Source organism: Mandrillus leucophaeus, unplaced genomic scaffold (genome assembly GCF_000951045.1).
Source record: "Mandrillus leucophaeus isolate KB7577 unplaced genomic scaffold, Mleu.le_1.0 Scaffold95, whole genome shotgun sequence".
In the NCBI taxonomy this organism is placed as follows: Eukaryota; Metazoa; Chordata; class Mammalia; order Primates; family Cercopithecidae; genus Mandrillus; species Mandrillus leucophaeus.
In genome coordinates, this window is record NW_012110363.1 from 5033941 (window position 1) to 5053253 (window position 19313).

General features: G+C 42.1%; 1 protein-coding gene and 1 pseudogene across 3 annotated transcripts in view; one reads left to right on the plus strand and one right to left on the minus strand.

The window, feature by feature from the left end:
• The window catches only part of LOC105532345 (chromosome unknown open reading frame, human C4orf45), a 149236-nt gene that overhangs the window by 117375 nt on the left and 12548 nt on the right, over positions 1 to 19313 (minus strand). The window lies entirely within an intron of this gene.
• On the plus strand, positions 3692 to 4436 carry LOC105532343 (annotated as a pseudogene). The gene has a single exon (XR_001004957.1). The product of XR_001004957.1 is annotated as a proteasome activator complex subunit 2 pseudogene (transcript).

Below are 19313 nucleotides of genomic sequence, written 5' to 3' on the forward strand. Positions count from 1 at the left end.
CACCATGGAATACTATGCAGCCATAAAAAGGATGAGTTTGTGTCCTTTGTAGGGACATGGATGCAGCTGGAAACCATCATTCTCAGCAAACTACTGCAAGAACAGAAAACCAAACACCACATGTTCTCACTCATAGGTGGGAATTGAACAATGAGATCACCTGGACACAGGAAGGGGAACATCACACACCGGGGCCTGTCGTGGGGTGGGGAGAGCGGGGAGGGATAGCATTAGGAGATATACCTAATGTAAATGATAAGTTAATGGGTATAGCACACCAACATGGCACATATATACACATGTAACAAACTTGCACGTTGAGCACATGTACCCTAGAACTAAAGTATAATAATAAAAAAAATTTAAAAAACAGATTTTAGTGAAAAAAAAAATTAGTGAAAAAGTTTAATGAAAATTTAGTGAAAAAATAAATAAATAAAGGCTCTGTGAATGCTGATGGGGACAAGAACATTTTAACCTAGACCAGATAAGAAAATGCTGGACACAGAAAAGGAACTTGGACTTATCCACAGACTTTTGATGAGTCATCACCAGCAGAGTCCATTTTGGGTTCTTTTGTTGTTGTTTTGTTTTATCTTTTGAGATGGGGTCTTACTGTTACCCAGGCTGGAGCACAGTGGTGCAGTCTTGGCTCACTGCAACCTCTACCTCCCGGGCTCAGGTGATCCTTCCACCTCTGCCTCCCAAGTAGCTGGGACCACAGGTGTGTGCCAACACACCTGGCTAATTTTTTGTTCCTTTTTTGGTAGAGATGGGGTTTTGCCATGTTGCCCAGGCCGAGCTGAGTCCATTTTGAAGAGGAACTAGAGATTATCTGAAGCTATTCTGTGTTCTTTTTTTTATTTTTATTTTTGAGATGGAGCCTTGCTCTGTTGCCCAGGCTGGAGTGCAGTGGCACGATCTCGGCTCACTGCAACCTCCGCCTCCCAGGTTCAACCGATTCTCCCGCTTCAGCCCGAGTAGCTGTGATTACAGGCCCACAGCACCACGCCCTACTAATTTTTGTATTTCTAGTAGAGACGGGATTTTGCCATGGTGGCCAGGCTTATCTCTAACTCCTGACCTCAGGTAATCCGCCTGCCTTGGCCTCCCAAAGTGCTGGGATTACAGGCATGATGTATTCATTAGTTTTTTGTTAAATGTGAAAATAATCAAGAGCCACTCTATGAGTTCCTAGATTCCTAGCCTGGGTAGACTCTACCTGATTATAAATAATAATGGGAATTCGGGCACCTAACATGGTTGTTCTATTTTTGCACTGGGTCACAATTTCAATAAATTTACTCACTTTTATTTATACACAGTAAGTTGCAAGCTGTTTTCTACCATAATTAATTCATTATTATTCATCCTATTAATTATATGATCCGATATTAAAGCTACCAGGTCAAGAGTGGTTTGTTTTTTTGTTTGTTTTGTTTTGTTTCATTTTTTTGAGATGGAGTTTTGCTCTTGTTGCCCAGGCTGTTTAATTAATACTCTCTTCCAGAAACTTAGCTTAAAAAAGACCATCAGCTGGGCACAGTGGCTCATGCCTGTAATCCCAGCACTTTGGGAGGCTGAGGCAAGTGGATCATGAGGTAAGGAGTTCGAGATCAACCTGACCAACATGGTGAAACCCCGTCTCTACTAAAAATACAAAAATCAGCCAGGCATGGTTGTACAAGCCTGTAATCCCAGCTACTCAAGAAGCTGAGGCAGGAGAATCCCTTGAACCCAGGAGGCAGAGGTTACAGAAAGCTGAGATTACGCCATTGCACTCCATCCTGGGTGACACAGTGTGACTCTGTCTCAAAAAAAAAAAAAAAAAAAAACCAGCCTGGCCAACATGGTGAAACCCCATTTCTACTAAAAAATACAAAAATTAGCCGGGCATGGTGGTGGGCGTCTATAATCCCAGCTACTCGGGAGGATGGGGCAGGATAATTGCTTAAACCTAGGAGGCGGAGGTTGCAGTGAGCCAAGATCACACCATTGCACTCCAGCCTGGGGAACGAGAGTGAAACTCCATCTCAAAACAAAACAAAACAATAACAACAACAACAACAAAACCATCAACTAGCGTGTTTGGATATATGGATGTTCCAAGATAATATTAATCTGTGTTTTAACAAGTCTACAACTATACTTTCCAATGGAGCAGCCACTAGCCACATGTGTTATTGTGGCTAGTCCAAACTGAGATGTGCTATAAGTCGAAAGTACACACCAGATTTGACATACTTAGTACAAAAGAAAGAATGTAAAACATTTTGTTAATAACTTTCAATATTGATTTCATATTAAAGTGATAACTATTTGGATTTATTGGATTAAACAAAATACATTATTAAAGTTATTTTTACCTGTTTTAATTTTTTAAGAGGGAGTTTCACTCTGTTGCCCAGGCTGGAGGGCAGTGGCGCAATCTTGGCTCACTGCAACCTCCATTTCCCAGGTTCGAGTGATTCTCCTGCCTTAGCTCCCGAGTAGCTGGGACTATGGGCGTGCACCACCACGCCCAGCTAATTTTTGTATTTTTAGTAGAGACAGGGTTTTGCCATGTTGGCCAGGCTGGTCTTGAACTTCTGACTTCAAGTGATCCGCCTGCCTTGGCCTCCCAAAGGCTGGGATTACAGGCATGAGCCACCGCGCCTGACCCTCTTTTAATTTTTTAATGTGGCTATTAGAAAATGTTCAATTATGTATGTGGTTCGAATTATGTTTCTGTTGAATAGTGTTGGTCTGAAGTTTAGAAACTTGTGAAATTCTACAGTAATTAAAGCTGGTGGATAATTATAACTGTGGCTCATTAAGATTTGGAAAACTTGTTGCAATATTTGTTAAAGAGGGAGAGGTTTTTAGTGTACATAACTGGCTGAAGAGTCAGACAGAAGCAGTATAGAAGGGTCATTCAGAAGTCCAAAGTGAAACCAATTTGAGCAACCATGTTTATGCAAGATGAAAAGCTAGTGGCTTTAACCTGTGGGAAAATGTACCACACCCTGCCAATGCAATGTAAAGTTCGACTTGTTACTCATCCCTGAAACCTGCCCCCCAGCTTTCTATAGCTAATTGCTCACAGTTGGATCCCTTTTAAAGTGAGATTACACTCCCTACAGGATATGTTGTACATGCTGACATCCAAGTTTCCAAGGTTTTCATTCAACCTAATACTCATTTTTGGTCATATTACAGCTTTGAACAAAATACTGAACATGAAAAAGCTGAATTGAAGATGATACTAAGTGGTGACAGATAGAAATCCCCAGGATACATCCTGGTTGTATCAAAGAGATACAAAAGAAACTTAAAAACAGAGGTTTTAAAGTCAGAGCAATCACAGATTGCCAATAACTTACTAATAATACATAAATTTAAAACATGTCAAACACAGGTAGGACAACCTCAGGGAAGCATAGAAATCGGGGAGTCAAAGTGGCAAGCATTGATAATGTCCACCCACCACAAATGAGGGCTGAAGTTCCTCCCTTTGAGAGGCAAAGCTCAAAAGAGAAGGGTTAGGATTGGTAAGGTTATTACAGTTTAACGCCATTAAGCCGATGGCTAACATTGTTTTCCCTAGAATGTCGGTGTTGTTCTAATATTGTTCTGTGAAAGTTTTGATGCCGGCAGTATTTTCTTCTAAAATATATTTAAAATATATTTAAGAATATGGTAATTAGGAGGCCAGAGATCTAGCAATTGAAGCAGCATATGACCAAGCCGTGTGGGGTGTGTCTGACAGGGGAGGCCTGTAAACAGGTGGAGATCTTCAGGCAGAATCTTTTCCAGGAGGCTGAGGAATTCCTCTATAGATTCTTGCCACAGAAAATCATATACCTGAATCAGCTCTTGCAAGAGTACTCCCTCAATGTGGCTGACCTGTCTTCCCTCCGGGCCCCACTGGACATCCCATCCCAGGCCCTCCACCCGAGGATGATGAGATGGAAACAGATAAGCAGGAGATGAAAGAAGTTCCTAAGTGTGGATTTCTCCCTAGGAATGAGAAGGTCCTGTTCCTGCTTGTCCTGGTTAAGCCAGAAGTCTGGAGTCTCAAAGAGAAATGCATTCTGGTGATCACATGGATCCAGCACCTGATCTGCAAGATTGAAGATGGAAATGATTTTGGGGTAGCAATCCAGGAGAAGGTGCTGGAGAGGGTGAATGCCATCAAGACCAAAGTGGAAGCTTTCCAGACAAACATTTCCAAGTACTTCTTAGAACATCAGGATGCTGTGGCCAAGGTCTCCAAGGAGACTCATGTAATGGACTACCGGGCCTCGGTGCACCAGTGAGATGAGGCAGCCTATGGGGAGCTCAGGGCCATGGTGCTAGACCTCAGGACCTTCTATGCTGAGGTTTATCATATCAGCAGCAGCAACCTGCAGAAAATTGTCAACACAAAGGGTGAAGAGAAGCCATCTATGCACTGAACCCAGGACTAGAAGGAAAATAAATGACCTATATGTTGTGTGGGGAAAAAAAAGAATATGGTAATTACATAATAACAATGTAGTTATCAGTAAAGTGTCTTTAAGAAATGGTATATTTCACCTGGCACAGTGGCATGCACCTGTAGTCCCAGCTACTTGGGAGGCTGGGCTGGGAGGATTTCTTGAGCCTAGGAGCTCAAGTCCTGCCTGGGCAACATACTGAGAACTCTCTCTAAAATAAGTAGATACAGTACGAAATTTTTAAAAAGAAATGCTACATGTGGGGTTTCCAGGACATTACCTATGAGATCATCTGATACATGCCAGCCTCTTTCATATACACATTGATACCTCAGTATCATACACCTGTTACTGGGACTCAGTTTTTTATCTGTAAGGTAGGGGATAACATATCTACATCACAGACTTTTGTAAGAATTGAGATAATTCGGTCGGGCGCGGTGGCTCATGCCTATAATCCCAGCACTTTGGGAGGCCGGGGCGGGTGGATCACCTGAGGTCAGGGGTTCGAGACAAGCACATGGTGAAACCCCATCTCTACTAAAAATGCAAAAATTAGCCAGATGTGGTGGTGCACGCCTATAATCCCAGCCACTCAGGAGGTTGAGGCAGGAGAATTGCTTGAACCCGGGAGGCAGAGGTTGCAGTGAGCCAAGATCGTGCCACTGCACTCCTGCCTGGGTGACAGAACGAGACTCTATCTCAAAAGAAAAAAAAATTGAGATAATTCATGTAAAGAATTATGACAGTGCCCATTTGAAGCAGTTGGTAAATGTTAGATGATGACGAACTAGTATTGTACATATATTTAATGATCACTATGTTCATTTTCATGTTATAATTTTAATACACATTTATAAAGTGGATCAGATGTTGACTATTCTTAAATAATTAGTAAATAAAACAATATTGCATTGTCTTCTTTAATCCAGGAATACAATTTATTTCATGAATTCCATTCCTGTTAAGCCTTTTTAACACATTATAATTGAAAAAATATTGCTGTGGTTATGTAGCCAGGACTCAAGAAGCATTCAGTAAAACCATGAATGAAGTGAATTTGAGAAACATTGCATTAGACATTCGATCATTCAATATTTTCATTCTGCTTTGAGTCTATAGCAGTGGTTTACTGGGGTCTCAAGAGAAAAAGCTATGGTTTTAGCATTTACCAGTTTCTGTGGTGTAAACATTTCCAACATGGTCAATGCCAAACTATTGCGTGATGTCACACAATAATGTAGAAAGAGATGATAATAATTGGTTCTCTCAGGAAGGTACAAACAGCCTCCCACACACCACTCACATAAATACTTTGCATGATTATAGCATGGCTTCTCATACAGTGTTCATTCATTCATTATACCAATGGTTCTGCAAATGTGATCCCCTGACCAACAGCACAAGCATCATTGGGGAACTTTTTAAAAATGCAAAATCTCAGGGCCCATCTCATATCTCCTAAGAAAGAAACCATGAAAATGAGGCTTAGCAATCTGTCTTAACAAACCCTCCAAGTGATTTTGATGCATAATGTTTGAGGACTCCTGCCCTATGCTCTTGCTGTTGTTTCTGAAGGGGAAGAAGTGCCAAGTAACTTCTAACATTTATTAATTAGTATACCAAGACTAGCCATGTTGGTGTTCTCATTCTTTAAAGCATCTAATTATGGACTCTGAAATTGCAATTTATATATTCCTAGAATCAACAAAGGACACCAAGCTGCTGCTCTTTTGCCTGGAAAGGTAATTTTAACTTCAAATGTCCCCATGTTTCAGTTGCTATTGAGAGGCTCTAATAAGGGTTAGTTAAGAGTTCTACTGGCTTGGCTCAGTGATTCATGCCTGCAATCCTAGCACTTTGGGAGGCTATGGCAGGCAGATCCCTTGAGCCCAGGGGTTTGAGACTAGCCTGGACAACATGGCAAAACCTCACCTCTGTTAAAAAAAAAAAAAAATGCAAAATTACAAAAGTTAACCAGACACAGTGGTGCACACCTGTAGTCCCACCCATTTGGGAGTCTGAGGTGGGCGGATCACTTGAGTCCAGGAGTCTGGGAGGTCAAAGCTGCAGTGAGTTGTGATTGCACCATTGTGCTCCAGCCTGGATGACAGAGAAGAATTTGTCACAAAAATAAATAAATAAATAAATAAATAAAAACAGAAAACAAAAACTACTGCTTGTGATTTCTGGTTGCTTCTGCAGCAGAGACCATGGGCAAAATCCCTATGCTGAAATAAATATGTGCCCTGATATATTAGCAGGCATGTTGTTAACTACTTTGTATGGTTGGTTGGTTGGTTGGTTGAAAATCACACAAATACAGCCCTAAATTCAGTCATACTATACACAGTATTGGCAGAGATACATGGTTTCCAGTATGTTCTAAGGGAGTTTTGGATTGGTGCAGCCTTCAGAGGTCAGCAGGTACGACCTTGCACTCTGTGTGGGGCTCCCCTTCACAGCACATGTTCCTCCAACTGACAAAATATTTCCAGTAACAAAAGCACATTCTATTTTTGGACAGGTCTAATTATTCTTCCATACATTGAACTAAAATCTGCCTTCCTGTAACAGTCACACAGTAGTCTGAATTCTGAATTCTGGTAAAGAATCCCCGTCTCATTTAAATAGCCCATCAGATCCCAGGAAAGGCTCACTCTAGGCTCTTTTACAAATTAGGTCTCCCCACTTCTTTCAGGCATTCATGTAACAACATTCCCAGGCTCTGCACCACCCTGCCTCTTGATGCTCTTCAATTTATTAACATCTGGCTTAAAACGTGGCATGCATAACCAAAAATAATGCTACCATGTGGCCCAATTGGGGCAGTGTTTGTTTCTGGAACACAGCTCTCTGTTAATGCAGCCTGTTATTGTATCAGCTTTGTTGGTAACTGAGCTAACCTCTGGGCACATCTCCAGTCTGCAGTCAGCGCCATGCTCCACACCAACCTGTTGCATAATGTCTTACCTATCCTCTACTTGGACTGTTGATTTTTAAACTCTAAGTGCAAGCTTCATATTTAGTCCTATTAAATTATAACTTTGTGAGTTTCAGCCCCAATTCTAAAATAGTAGCATCTTTTACAGTCCAAATTGTCATTGAATTTTACTGTCTCTTTTTCCTAGGTTTATATGTTCAGCAAATGTAACGACATGACTTCTCTCTTTGTATAAAATCCTGAGGAAACTGTTGAACAAAACAGAGCCAATTCCTGTTCTTCTCCCTCACTCAATTATTCACCTCAAAGCTTAAAACTAGAATAAAATGTCCAAGTGAAGTACCAGTTAAATATTGACTTTCACTGCCAATTTTACTTCAATCTGTCTTTTGTCTGAAGTAGCCTGAAAAATGAAAATGTAATCATTGTAAATAATTCTTAGGGATCATTTAGAATGCCTAACGGGTATTAAATATTTGAAATATAAATCCCCATTCTTTGATGTGTGTCGAAGGAGGTAAAGAATAGTATAGAGTAATTAAAAGCTTTTATCATGATCTTGGATTAATTGAAGTATTTAGAGAGTGGTGATGCCATACTGAAAACCACTATTACAAAATTTAGGGGTTTGTAATTTTCTTTGGGTTAATTAATGCTTATAAAAATTATTCTGGCCAGGCATGGTGGCTCACGCCTGTAATCCCAGTACTTTGGGAGGCCGAGGCAGGGTGGATCACTTCAGTTTGGGAGTTCAAGAACAGCCTGACTAACATGGAGAAACCCTGTCTCTACTAAAAATACAAAAATTAGCTGGGCATGGTGGCGCGCACATGCCTGTAATCCCAGCTACTCGGGAGGATGAGGCAGGAGAATCCTTTGAATCTGGGAGGCGGATGTTGTGTTGAGCCGAGATTGTGCCATTGCACTCCAGCCGGGGCAACAAGAGTGAAACTCTGTCTCAAAAAAAAAAAAAAAAAAAAAAATTATTCCAGCTGGGCGCGGTGGCTTACGCCTGTAATTCCAGCACTCTGGGAGGCTGAGGTGGGTGGGTTACCTGAGGTAAGGAGTTCGAGACCAGCCTCGCCAACATGGTGAAACCCCGTCTCTATTTAAAAAAATACAAAAATTAGCCAGGCGTGGTGGTGTGCACCTGTAATCCCAGCTACTCAGGAGGCTGAGGCAGGAGAATCACTTGAACCCAGAAGGCAGAGATTGCAGTGAGCCAAGATTGCACCATTGCACTCCAGCCTGGGTGACAGAGCAAGACTCTGTCTCAAAAAAAAAAAAAAAAATTGTTCCTCAAATGGCTTCTTAAAGCTATAAAAATTGAAAATAATTATAAAGAACAACTTTAAAGCCAAGAACAGTAGTTCCAGGACTTGGAAGGCTGAGGTAGGAGGATCACTTGAGCCCAGGAGTTCAAGATCAACCAGGGCAACATGGTGAGACCCTACCTCTATTAAAACAAAATTTTAAGATAATGTTACTTAGCAGAGTGTTGGCACTTAGAGATCATGGGCTATGTGAAGAAATATATTCCTAAACTTAATTTATGAGCTACATGATTACATGAAATGTGGAGTTGAAAACAAGTAACATCATGATCGAAAAAACCACAATTCAATTCAGGGGGTGTGGGCTGAGATGATATCTGATCTGATATCTTCACAGCACCCAGAGAGGAAAGACCAGAAAATGTGTTTTCAATAGACATGGTGAGAACACTGCTAGGGAAATAGTGGCAGCATTTTTAACATGAATAACCTTAGCTAACCTAGCACCACAGGATGTTGAAATTTTTTTTTTTTTTTGAGAGGATCTCATTCTGTCATCCATGCTGGAGTGCAGTGGTGCCATCACGGCTCACTGCAGCCTTGATCTCGGGGCTCAAATGATCCTCCCACCTCAGCCTCCCGAGTAGCTGGGACTACAGGTGCTCAACACCATGCCCAGCTAAATTTTTTTGATTTTTGTGAAGACGAAGTTTCATCATGTTACTCAGGCTGGTCTCGAACTCCCGGGTTCAAGTGATCCTCCCACTTTGGCCTCCCGAATTGCAGGGATTACAGGCATGAGCCACTGCGCCTGGCCAATTTTTGATCAAGTTATGCTAATACAGAATGGCACTGAGGATCCTGCTTATTTAGATTTCCACTTCAAAAGTAGTATTGTGTATTTGTTGCATCACTGCTTACAGGAAAGCAAATTAACTTTACAGGCTCGAATATGTTGTCAACAGTCCCACGTCTACAATCATTCCCCAGTGGCCACAGGTTCTTCACAGTAACCAGAGTATATTGAAATGTTTTAAAAATGAGAAATATAGCGAAATAGGAATGCTGTGTGTTGCTGGTGAAAATGTAAAATGGTGCAGCTGCTGCAGGAAAAGGTGTGATGATTCCTCAAAAACTTAGAGAAATACCATGAGATCCAGCCATCCCAGTTCTGGGTATGTACCCAAAAGAAGTGAAAGCAGGGACTCAGGTATTTGTTCATGCATATTCATAGCAGCATTACTCACAATAGCCAAGAGGTTCAGAGGCAACTCAAGTGTGGTGTATATGTATGAGTTCCCTAGGGGTGCCATAAGAAAATACCGCAGACTGGGTGGCTTAAACAACAGAAATTTACCTTCTCACAGTTCTGGAGCCTGAAATCTAAAATCAAGGTGCTGTGAGGGTTGGTGACTGGTGAGCCCCTCTTCCTGGCTGGTAGGAGCCCACCTTCCTGTCATGTCCTCAAATGGCTTTTCCTCTGTGCAGGTGAAGGCAGAGAGGAAGCCCTGATGCCCCTTCCTCTTCTTATAAGGATACCAGTTTTATCAGATTATTTTAGTACCTCATTTAACCTCGGTTACCTTCGAAAGGGCTGGCCTCCAACTATAGTCACACTGAAGAGTTGGGCTTCAACATATGAATTGGGGGGGTGGGGATAAAAATTCAGATCATAACAACATAGAATGCAATATTATTTAGTCTTAAAAAGGAACGAAATTGAGACACATGCTGTGATATAAATGAAGCTTGAGGACATATTACTAAGTCCAATAAGCCAGTCCCAAAAACACAAATACTGCATGATTTCACTTAATGAGGTTCTGAGTAAGTTTATCAGGACAGAGGGTAGAGCAGTAGTTGCCAGAAGCTAGGGGAAGGGGAGAATGGAGAGTGAGTGTTTATAGGTACAGAGGTTCAGTTTTACAGGATGAAAACACTCTGGAGATGGAAGAGGTGATAGTTGCAAGCAATGTGAATATACTTAATGCCACAGGATTGTCCACTTTAGAATAGTTAAAAGGCAAATTCTGTTACGTTTATAATAGAAAAGAATGAGAAAAGCACTGTGACATTAAACCACTCGTGTTTTAATATGCAGCCCAGGGCCAGGTGTGGTGTCTCACGCCTGTAATCACAGCACTTAGGGAGGCCAAAGTGGGCGGATCACAAGGTCAGGAAATGGAGACCAGCCTGACCAACATGGCGAGCTCCATCTCTACTAAAAATACAAAAATTAGCTGGGCGTGGTGGCTGGCGCCTGTAGTCCCAGCTACTCGGGAGGCTGAGGCAGGAGAATCGCTTGAACCCAGGAGGCAGAGGTTGTAGTGAGCTGAGATCGCACCACTGCACTCCAGGCTGGGCGACAGGGCGAGACTCTGTCTCAGAAAAAACTGCAGCCCCAAATGGCACTCACTGTAGGTGGATGTATTCCTCCTGAAACAAATTTAAACACACACACTTACTGTGCTGCCATGATGTGCTGTCAGCCTCTCAGTCACTAGCCTAAAAGTCTGCATTTCATGCTTTTTCTCTATATTAGCTTTTCCAATGTGTCAGATGGGTATTTCATCATTTATGTCAGGGGTTCCAATCTTTTGGCTTCCCTGGGTTCATTGGAAGAAGAATTGTTTCAGGCCACACAGAAAATACACTAACACTAACCATAGCTGATGAGCTAAAAAAAAAAAATAAATAATAATAGTAATAATTCATGTTTTAAGAAAGCTTACAAATTTGTATTGGGTCTCATTCAAACCTGTTCTGGGCTGCACGCAGCCCATGGGCCACTGGTTGGACAAGCTTAATTTACATCTACATTTCCATAACTCGTAAATTTTCATTATGCATTGCAACTTAATTTTTTCCACGTGTTATAATTACAGTGATGGTAATAAAATTATATTTTTACTGGATTACAGGAAAATCAGTTTTGGGGTTTCCTAAGTCCTGCAAGACTGTAAATAATTTAACAATATCATCAGATGTTAACTGAGGATAAACTAGCGGAATTGGAAACTCCCAGATTTACTTTGCCTCTGTCTCTTTCCCTTCCTTGGCTAATATACAAATGCAAGCAATGCCTGCATCCTAACACACAGTAAATATTTGTGAAAAAGTGAATATATGTCTGTATTTGCATGTTATGAAAACAATTCCTTTACTGAAGGAAAGGAAAAATCCAGTGCCTCATGCAAACCAGTCATGTGCAGATCTCCAAGCACCACATTTTAGGATAGCATTACAATACTGTAGGAATAGTTCAGTTTTTAAAATACAGATAATAAGTTTTCATTTGGAAAGAATTATTTTCAGGTGCAGCAACGCATTTAGAAATAAAATTTAATTCAATATCACTTTATCCCTTTTGAAAAGCAAAAACAAGAAAAGTTGGTGCAACTTTCTGAGCGTCTGTCCTAATGTCTTTGCACATGTCATATAAAAGTTTCAAGATTTGCTAGATCAAGAAAAGAGAAATAGCCTATTTTATTACAAAAAAGAGAATTGGAACAAAGAAATTTGGCTTTTTACAATGGTTCGCTTTGTAATTTGTATATAAATATGAATATATCGCTTCTCAGCCTTTTGGCTAAGATAAAGTATAAATATGAATAATACACATTCAAATGCTGACAAAAGATTAAAAACCTAGAATCTTGTGCACTTAGAATGATTAATGATTATAGCTGTTTAAAATGTAAGTGCTTAGTATATGTGTGATATTGTGTTGATGGATGAGGAGGTGGCAGAAAGAGAGAAATGTTGGCCCAGTCCTCAGAAAGCTTATAATGTAGCAAAGAAAAGAGTCTTATGCACTGAATAACTAGAGCAAAGCTGGGTGACGCTGCCTTTCACTGAAAAAGAAATTCAGAGAAGGGTGTGGTCAGTCTGTAGTAGTCATGGAAAATGTGGTCCTGAGCAGGAATTAGACTGATGACGTCAATGCACAAGTTTTAAAAATTAGAATTCATAATTTTAAAAAATACAAGTATATAATCAAACACTTGTGAAATGTGGGGATGGGAATCTGTTAAATTTTCCTGTTCTCTGTGTAAGAGACACGCAATGTGAAGCAGATTTCCAAAATCACTGCCAATCTCTGTTAATCAGACCATTATGACATCTTATTGATCCATATTAAAAACTTCATAGTTTTCCACCCACTTCAAAAGCTGATTTCTCCTTACAACAGATGAAGAACTTAAAGCTATAACCATGGGCTAATTAGCTGAACTCCCTTTAGCCCACTTATTATTCTACTGTTCACAAATGAAAACATAACACTACTTTTGCTCCATCAGGTGTAACTTTTTCAGGTTAATTATTATTGGAGAAAATCCAGCAATCTAAAAATTACAGATCGTTTTCTAGCTCCCAGTTTTCTAGTTAACAAAAAGAAAAGGGGATTAAGTTGGTTATTTATTTATTTTCCCTTCTCTCTTAGGGAGGCTTTCTAGATGGCCATCTTTTCTATTTTATTTTTCAACCTTTTCTTTGGTAACCCCTTGTGGTTGCAGCCTAGCTACTTCAAGCATGCTTGCCAGCTAAAAAAGGCTAAAGTGGGAGTCTAACTGGGCTTTCAGTTTCGCTTTTTTGACAGCAGCCTGCCCCCGACGGAGACTCTAGGTGAGCCACAGCTGGGCCACTGGAGAAGGGGGATAAATGCATTCCGTTTCAGTTGCGTGATTCCCTCCCATTGCTTCCCACAATGCATCTGTAACACCTTTACTTTTCCATTTCTGCTAGAAAGCAAATCTCTGTCTCTTCCAAAGGACAGTGAACATAAGTAACTACCACCCTGGAAAGCTCTGTGGGGAGCGATGAGACGGGAAGGGCCCAGGTGATTGGAGTATGGATTGGAGGGAGCAGGTGGGAGCTGTTTCTCTGAAATCTGCTTCTACATGTTGCCCTCAGCAGTCCTTTAGTAGTGAACAAATAGTATAAATCATTGAGAAAGCAGTAGTAGAGAAATGTTAGATGGAAAAGGAAAAAGGACTCCTCTACTTTCCATCGACATACCCTATTCCAGGCAAAGAAAAAGTGAGCAAAAATAGTATACAGTGATAGGTTCCTTCTGCAACTGCCTTTATGTGCTGAGATTATTATTGGCCCAGGTTAAGGATAAACAGTTATCCCAAATGACTCCCTGGATAGAACAGCCAATCAAACATATTAGTTAGTGCCTATGAACAGTAAGACAAAACACACACACACACACACACACACAAAGGCCTTAGACTGCAAACTTCTCAAGCCCCTGCAAATCAGTTCATTCATTTACTCCTTCCTCCAACAATTATTTTTTTTTAAGAAACGGAGTCTCACTTCATTGCCCAAGCTGGAGTGCAGTGGTGCAATCATAGCTCACTACAGCCTTGAACTCCTGGGCTCAAGTGATTCCTCCCACCCCACCTAACACAATCTTTTTAGTGTACTCTGTGTTGGACTGTTTTGTTGTGTCCTGAATGTCCTATCTCCCTATCCTTTAAACCTGGAGCCAAAAAGAGAGTTCCAGAAGTCCTGGTTCCCCAGCTGGAGTTGCCCAAATAGACCGCTTCACAAGAAAGTTTCTGCCTGTGATATACCCAAGTGGATAGTCCTCCAACACCAGTGCAGGAAAGTGATTCAGATGCTGGGGAGCAAGCAAGAGCTCGGAGCCAAGGAGTCAAGCCAATGTGGGTTTGAGAATGGTAAAGAGGAAGTCTCGGGGCAGCTTACAAGATACACAGCGAGGCAAGACAAAGCAAGGTGTGGATAGAATAAGAATGCATCACACAAATCTAGGACTACTGTGTCTGCTTCAGGAGTGCATTGGGATGCTCCAGACACAGTCACTGGGCTTTAAAGTTGTCCACCAAGCTGGAACCCATGAGGATTAGTGGAACCCAAGGAGGTCTCTTATTGCCCCCAAGCCTCTAACACTGATGAAGTGGGTGGTTTGCACTGAAACTGGTGCCTTTCAACATGGGGCTGAATGCCACGTGGCCCAGAAGCCAGTGACACGGAAGGAGGAGGCAGGGAAAGAGCTGGAGGTCGCTGTGGATGTGGCAGCTGCCCCACCACAGCAGAGGCAGCATATCAGTAACAGCCCACGTGGCTGCAGCAGCCCCTGGGGACCTGCACCTACCATTTGAGCTGTTGTATTGAAATGATACGTCTGCTGCTTCACTTCTGCTTTCCAAATTTCCCACAAAATGTCTCTTGTGGCCCAGACAAACCCAAAACTATGTAGGGAAGGGAATCTAGGACATGCAGTCCAATGGGCTCAGCTGACACAGTACGAACCTGCCACAGGCTGCGGCAAGCTCAGTCCAGCTAAGGCACTATGTTGTTTTCTAGTTTGCACTTTACATAATTTCTTTGACTCTAGTGTGAGGCAATATGTACTGATTAATGATAGAAACTGGACAAATACCTGGACAGCTTATCATTGAACATGGCAAAAAAGTATCTAAACTATAAAAAGTGAAAGGAGATTGTATTGAATTTTTTGTCCCTAGGCAAGTATGATGGTTCAGAATGCTGGTCTTGTCCCCCTGGCAAAATGTGAAGCCATCCCTGAGTTACTGGAATCAATTTGTGATAAATTAAACAGTCTTCTCCTTGGGTTTATAATGAAGTCAACAGGCGGTCTTGATAAAAGTCATCTTTAGTCAAGAAGAATAGCAAACCAGGTCGGGCGCAGTGGCTCACACCTGTAATCCCAGCACTTTGGGAGGCTGAGGCAAGCGGATCATGAGGTCAGGAGATCAAGACAATCCTGGCTAATACGGTGAAACCCTGTCTCTACTAAAAATACAAAAAATTAGCCAGGCGTGGTGGCGGGCACCTGTAGTCCCAGCTACTCGGGAGACCGAGATGGGAGAATGACATGAACCCGGAAGGCGAAGAGCCGAGATCGCGCCACTGCACTACAGCCTGGGCAACAGAGCAAGACTCTGTCCCAAAAAAAAAAAAAAAAGAGAAAGAAAAAAAGAAGAATAGCAAACCATAGCTGGATAAATACACCAGTGAATGTCACCTGCCATAACTGCACAAGATTTCCTCAGAGTAGAGGTGGGTATCTACTTGGTGATATCTGTGGAATGGCCTCTGCATCTTTTCGTCTTTCTCTGATTGCAAGGGAGGAAGTCAGTAACGGCCTATAGATGCGGGAACTTTGCCTAGTACCCTGACATCACGAGTGCCTCCCCTTCTGTTTGGTGCTTATCTGAATTCTCTCTGCACTTGGAAGTGGATGTCATGGCACTGAAGAGGCTGCCTGGCCAGGGCAGCAAGTAAGGGTTAGAATTCAGGAGACCAGCTCAACCCAGTTTTAGCACTGAAAGTTCAATGTCCTGGGAATCCCTTCACCCTGAATACACTGGGACAATTGGTCAACCTACGCCAAAGTGTGGCTGTGGCAGGAACAAGGTTTTGCTGACCTGGACAACAGGAGAAACTAAAACCAGAAGAAAAGGCAAAGGAAATGTACAATGAGAGGGATGCCAGCCATCTGGCCTGCTGGGTTTGCTGATTGGAGAGACGGGGGATAGTAAATCAGTTCTGGGGGACAAAAAATTAGAGTTGATTTTTCTCTAAAAAATCAGAGAAGCTTTCATCAAGATTCCCTAAATGGGCTAGCCATGGTGGCTCACACTTGTAATTCCAGTACTTTGGGAGGGTGAGGCGGGTGGATCACTTGAGGTCAGGACTTCGAGACCAGCCTGGCCAATATGGTGAAACCCCGCCTCTACTAAAACTACAAAAATTAGCTGGCATGGTGGTGCATGCCTGTAACCCCAGCTACTCAGGAGACTGAGGCAGGAGAATTGCTTGAACCTGGGAGTCGGAGGTTGCAGTGAGCCAAGATTGTGCCACCGCACACCAGCCTGGGCAACAGAGCCAGACTCCATCTTTTAAAAAAAAAAAAAAAATTTTCCCTAAATGTCCTTTGGTAGCAATTTTTAATAATGTAACTAGAGACTAAGGTTTGTGATTTTCTATGTGCAGCTTTTCCCTTTTCATTCTTCTTCCATCTGTGTGCAATTGTAGAAGAGAAAGAAGCTATGGAGAGATGGGCAGGGGTTGGGGTGGGGAGTAGAACAGAGGTTAAGGGTATGTCAGTCATTTGGTGAGGGTAGGAGATAGCAGAGGATCAAAATATTTGTCATCCCTTTTAATGAACAGACTACAGGGATGACGGTTATGGTAGAAGCTGTCTTGAAGCTGCCTTATGTTAGAGTCACTTGCTCAAAATTTTATATACTCAGTTGTGTCCAGCGGAGATGTGACAAAGTGAACACCCCACACTGAAGTATCCCTGCCCTTAGACCTTCTGCCCCTGGGCTGGTTAGAGGTGAGGGAGTCTTTTCCTTTCCAGTTATCTGCGAGGCTACCCTATGCCACCTTCTAGGAAGTCTGAACTCTGCTTTAACAGGTGGTCCTTACTTTTCATACAATACATAATTTTCTTAAGGCTACAGTCGCAGCCCCAAATGTGTGCCTCAACTTCCAAACATTTAAGCTAAGGCACCGTGCCGCTTTTTGTTGTTGTTGTTGAGACGGAGTCTCACTCTGTCGCCCAGACGGGAGTGCGGTGGTGCAATCTGAGCTCACTGCAAGCTCTGCCTCCAGGGTTCACGCCATTCTCCTGCCTCAGCCTCCCAAGTAGCTGGGACTACAGGCGCCCACCACCACGCCCGGCTAATTTTTTGTATTTTTAGTAGAGACAGAGTTTCATCACGTTAGCCAGGATGGCCTCGATCTCCTGACTTCATGATCCACCTGCCTCGGCCTCCCAAGTGCCAGGATTACAGGCGTGAGCCACCACCGCTGGCCTCTGCCGTTCTCTTAGGGGGTCCACAGTGGTGCAGCAATGGTTTACGCGTCTAGCTTCTGTCTGTGGTTCTGTCACTTCATCACACAGAAATGACTGGATAAACTCCCATCCAAATTTGGACATAATCTGACTTAAATAAAAGCTAGATGTTATGAATAAATCTCACAATTTTCTAGAGTCATCCTCCAAAGCCATTCAAACACAGGTTCAATAAGAGGCAGCTGTAACGCTCAATTGGAGAAAGCCATTCACATTCAGATGCTGTGGACCAGGACAACTGTGAGCCCTCATCACAAAATCACAGAGGCAGAGGCTTTCAGTGTCCCGCATTGATTTGTGAATAAGCAGCTTCTCCATGCTGGTGCTCATGCCTCCGAGTGCTCCTGGGTGAGGGGCAGCAGGGAAACTGCTTATTTAACCATGATTAATGGGATTCTTGACCAATATATAGAATAACATAAATAACTTTATACTTTACGGTCTTCACACAAACAATCCATACATGTAGACACAGCACCTTCCTTCCTTCAGAAGCAGAAGTAGAATCAGCACAGTGTTATGGGATTTACTGCAAATCCTGATTTCCATCTCTATCTTTTGAGTAGTTTTATGCCTGGGTCAATGATATTATTTATCTTTAGCTCACTTACAAGGGAGTGTAAGAGACTCAGTTTGAGAAAAGAAAGAAATCCCCAAGATCTGGAACGGATTGTTTTGTATCCATGCAGACAAAAGGAGCTGGCATTCCTCAGGACATTTCTGTACCTCCAAGGGTGTACATACCCTGGTGAGGGGTGGCGATGAGGAAGGTGAGTTTGGTTCAGTGGATCTTGCATTCTAAGTGACTATAGAATCCTCAGAAAAGGAAATAAATGAAATCTACCATGTCACTTCCTTGGTATGATCTGGAATCATAGATCATTTTATTTTTAAAACTCCTTTATTCAGCCCACATGATGAGCATGCCTACTTTGCTCTGTTTCCGTTTTATGAAAAGAGGGTGGTGATACCTACTTAGCTTGTAAATGGAACTTTGAAAGAGTCTGGAAATCCCTAAAAGAAAGAGATGTGGGAGGTATTATTTCCTTGCAATGAACACAGAATTTATGTAACCCAAATGCTACCAGCATTTATTAACTAACCTTCCCTTAACGTCAGATTTGTTTGCACAACTTTTGACTACTTAGATTCCTAATTATCCTGTCACCAGTGCCGTCATTCACTGGGCAGAAAACATATTCCATTTTTATATAATCATTTACAAAATGGCATTATACATGCTAATTTCAATAATTAAATTAAGTTAAATAATAATTAAAATTAAAAGGATGTTCCCATCTTCTGATCTTCCTACTAAAATTAGATCGTAAAGAGCAGTGGAATTGGAGCACATGTGAGCTTCAAGGTGCAGAACATACACAGCTCCTACCGTTCTGGGTCTACCGTGTCTTCCACATGTGTCACTGGACTGCCTGCATCACAGTCTCCTGGTGTGCTTCTTTAACATGCAGGTTCCAAGGCCCCCAGAAAACAATTTGGGGTATAGGACCTGAGGCTCTGCATTCTTAAGTGTCTCCATAAGTGGTTCTTATGCATATTACATCTTGCTCTGCAATGTCCTAGACACGGATTGTGGTTAGCTCAGAGTCCCCTTCAGGAGGACTGTGATGGTTAATACCGTTTGTCAACCAGGCATGGTGGCTCACGCCTGTAATCCCAGCACTTTGGGAGGCAGAAGTGGGCAGATCACGAGGTCAGGAGATCAAGACCATCCTGGCCAACATGGTGAAACCCCATCTCTACTAAAAATACAAAAA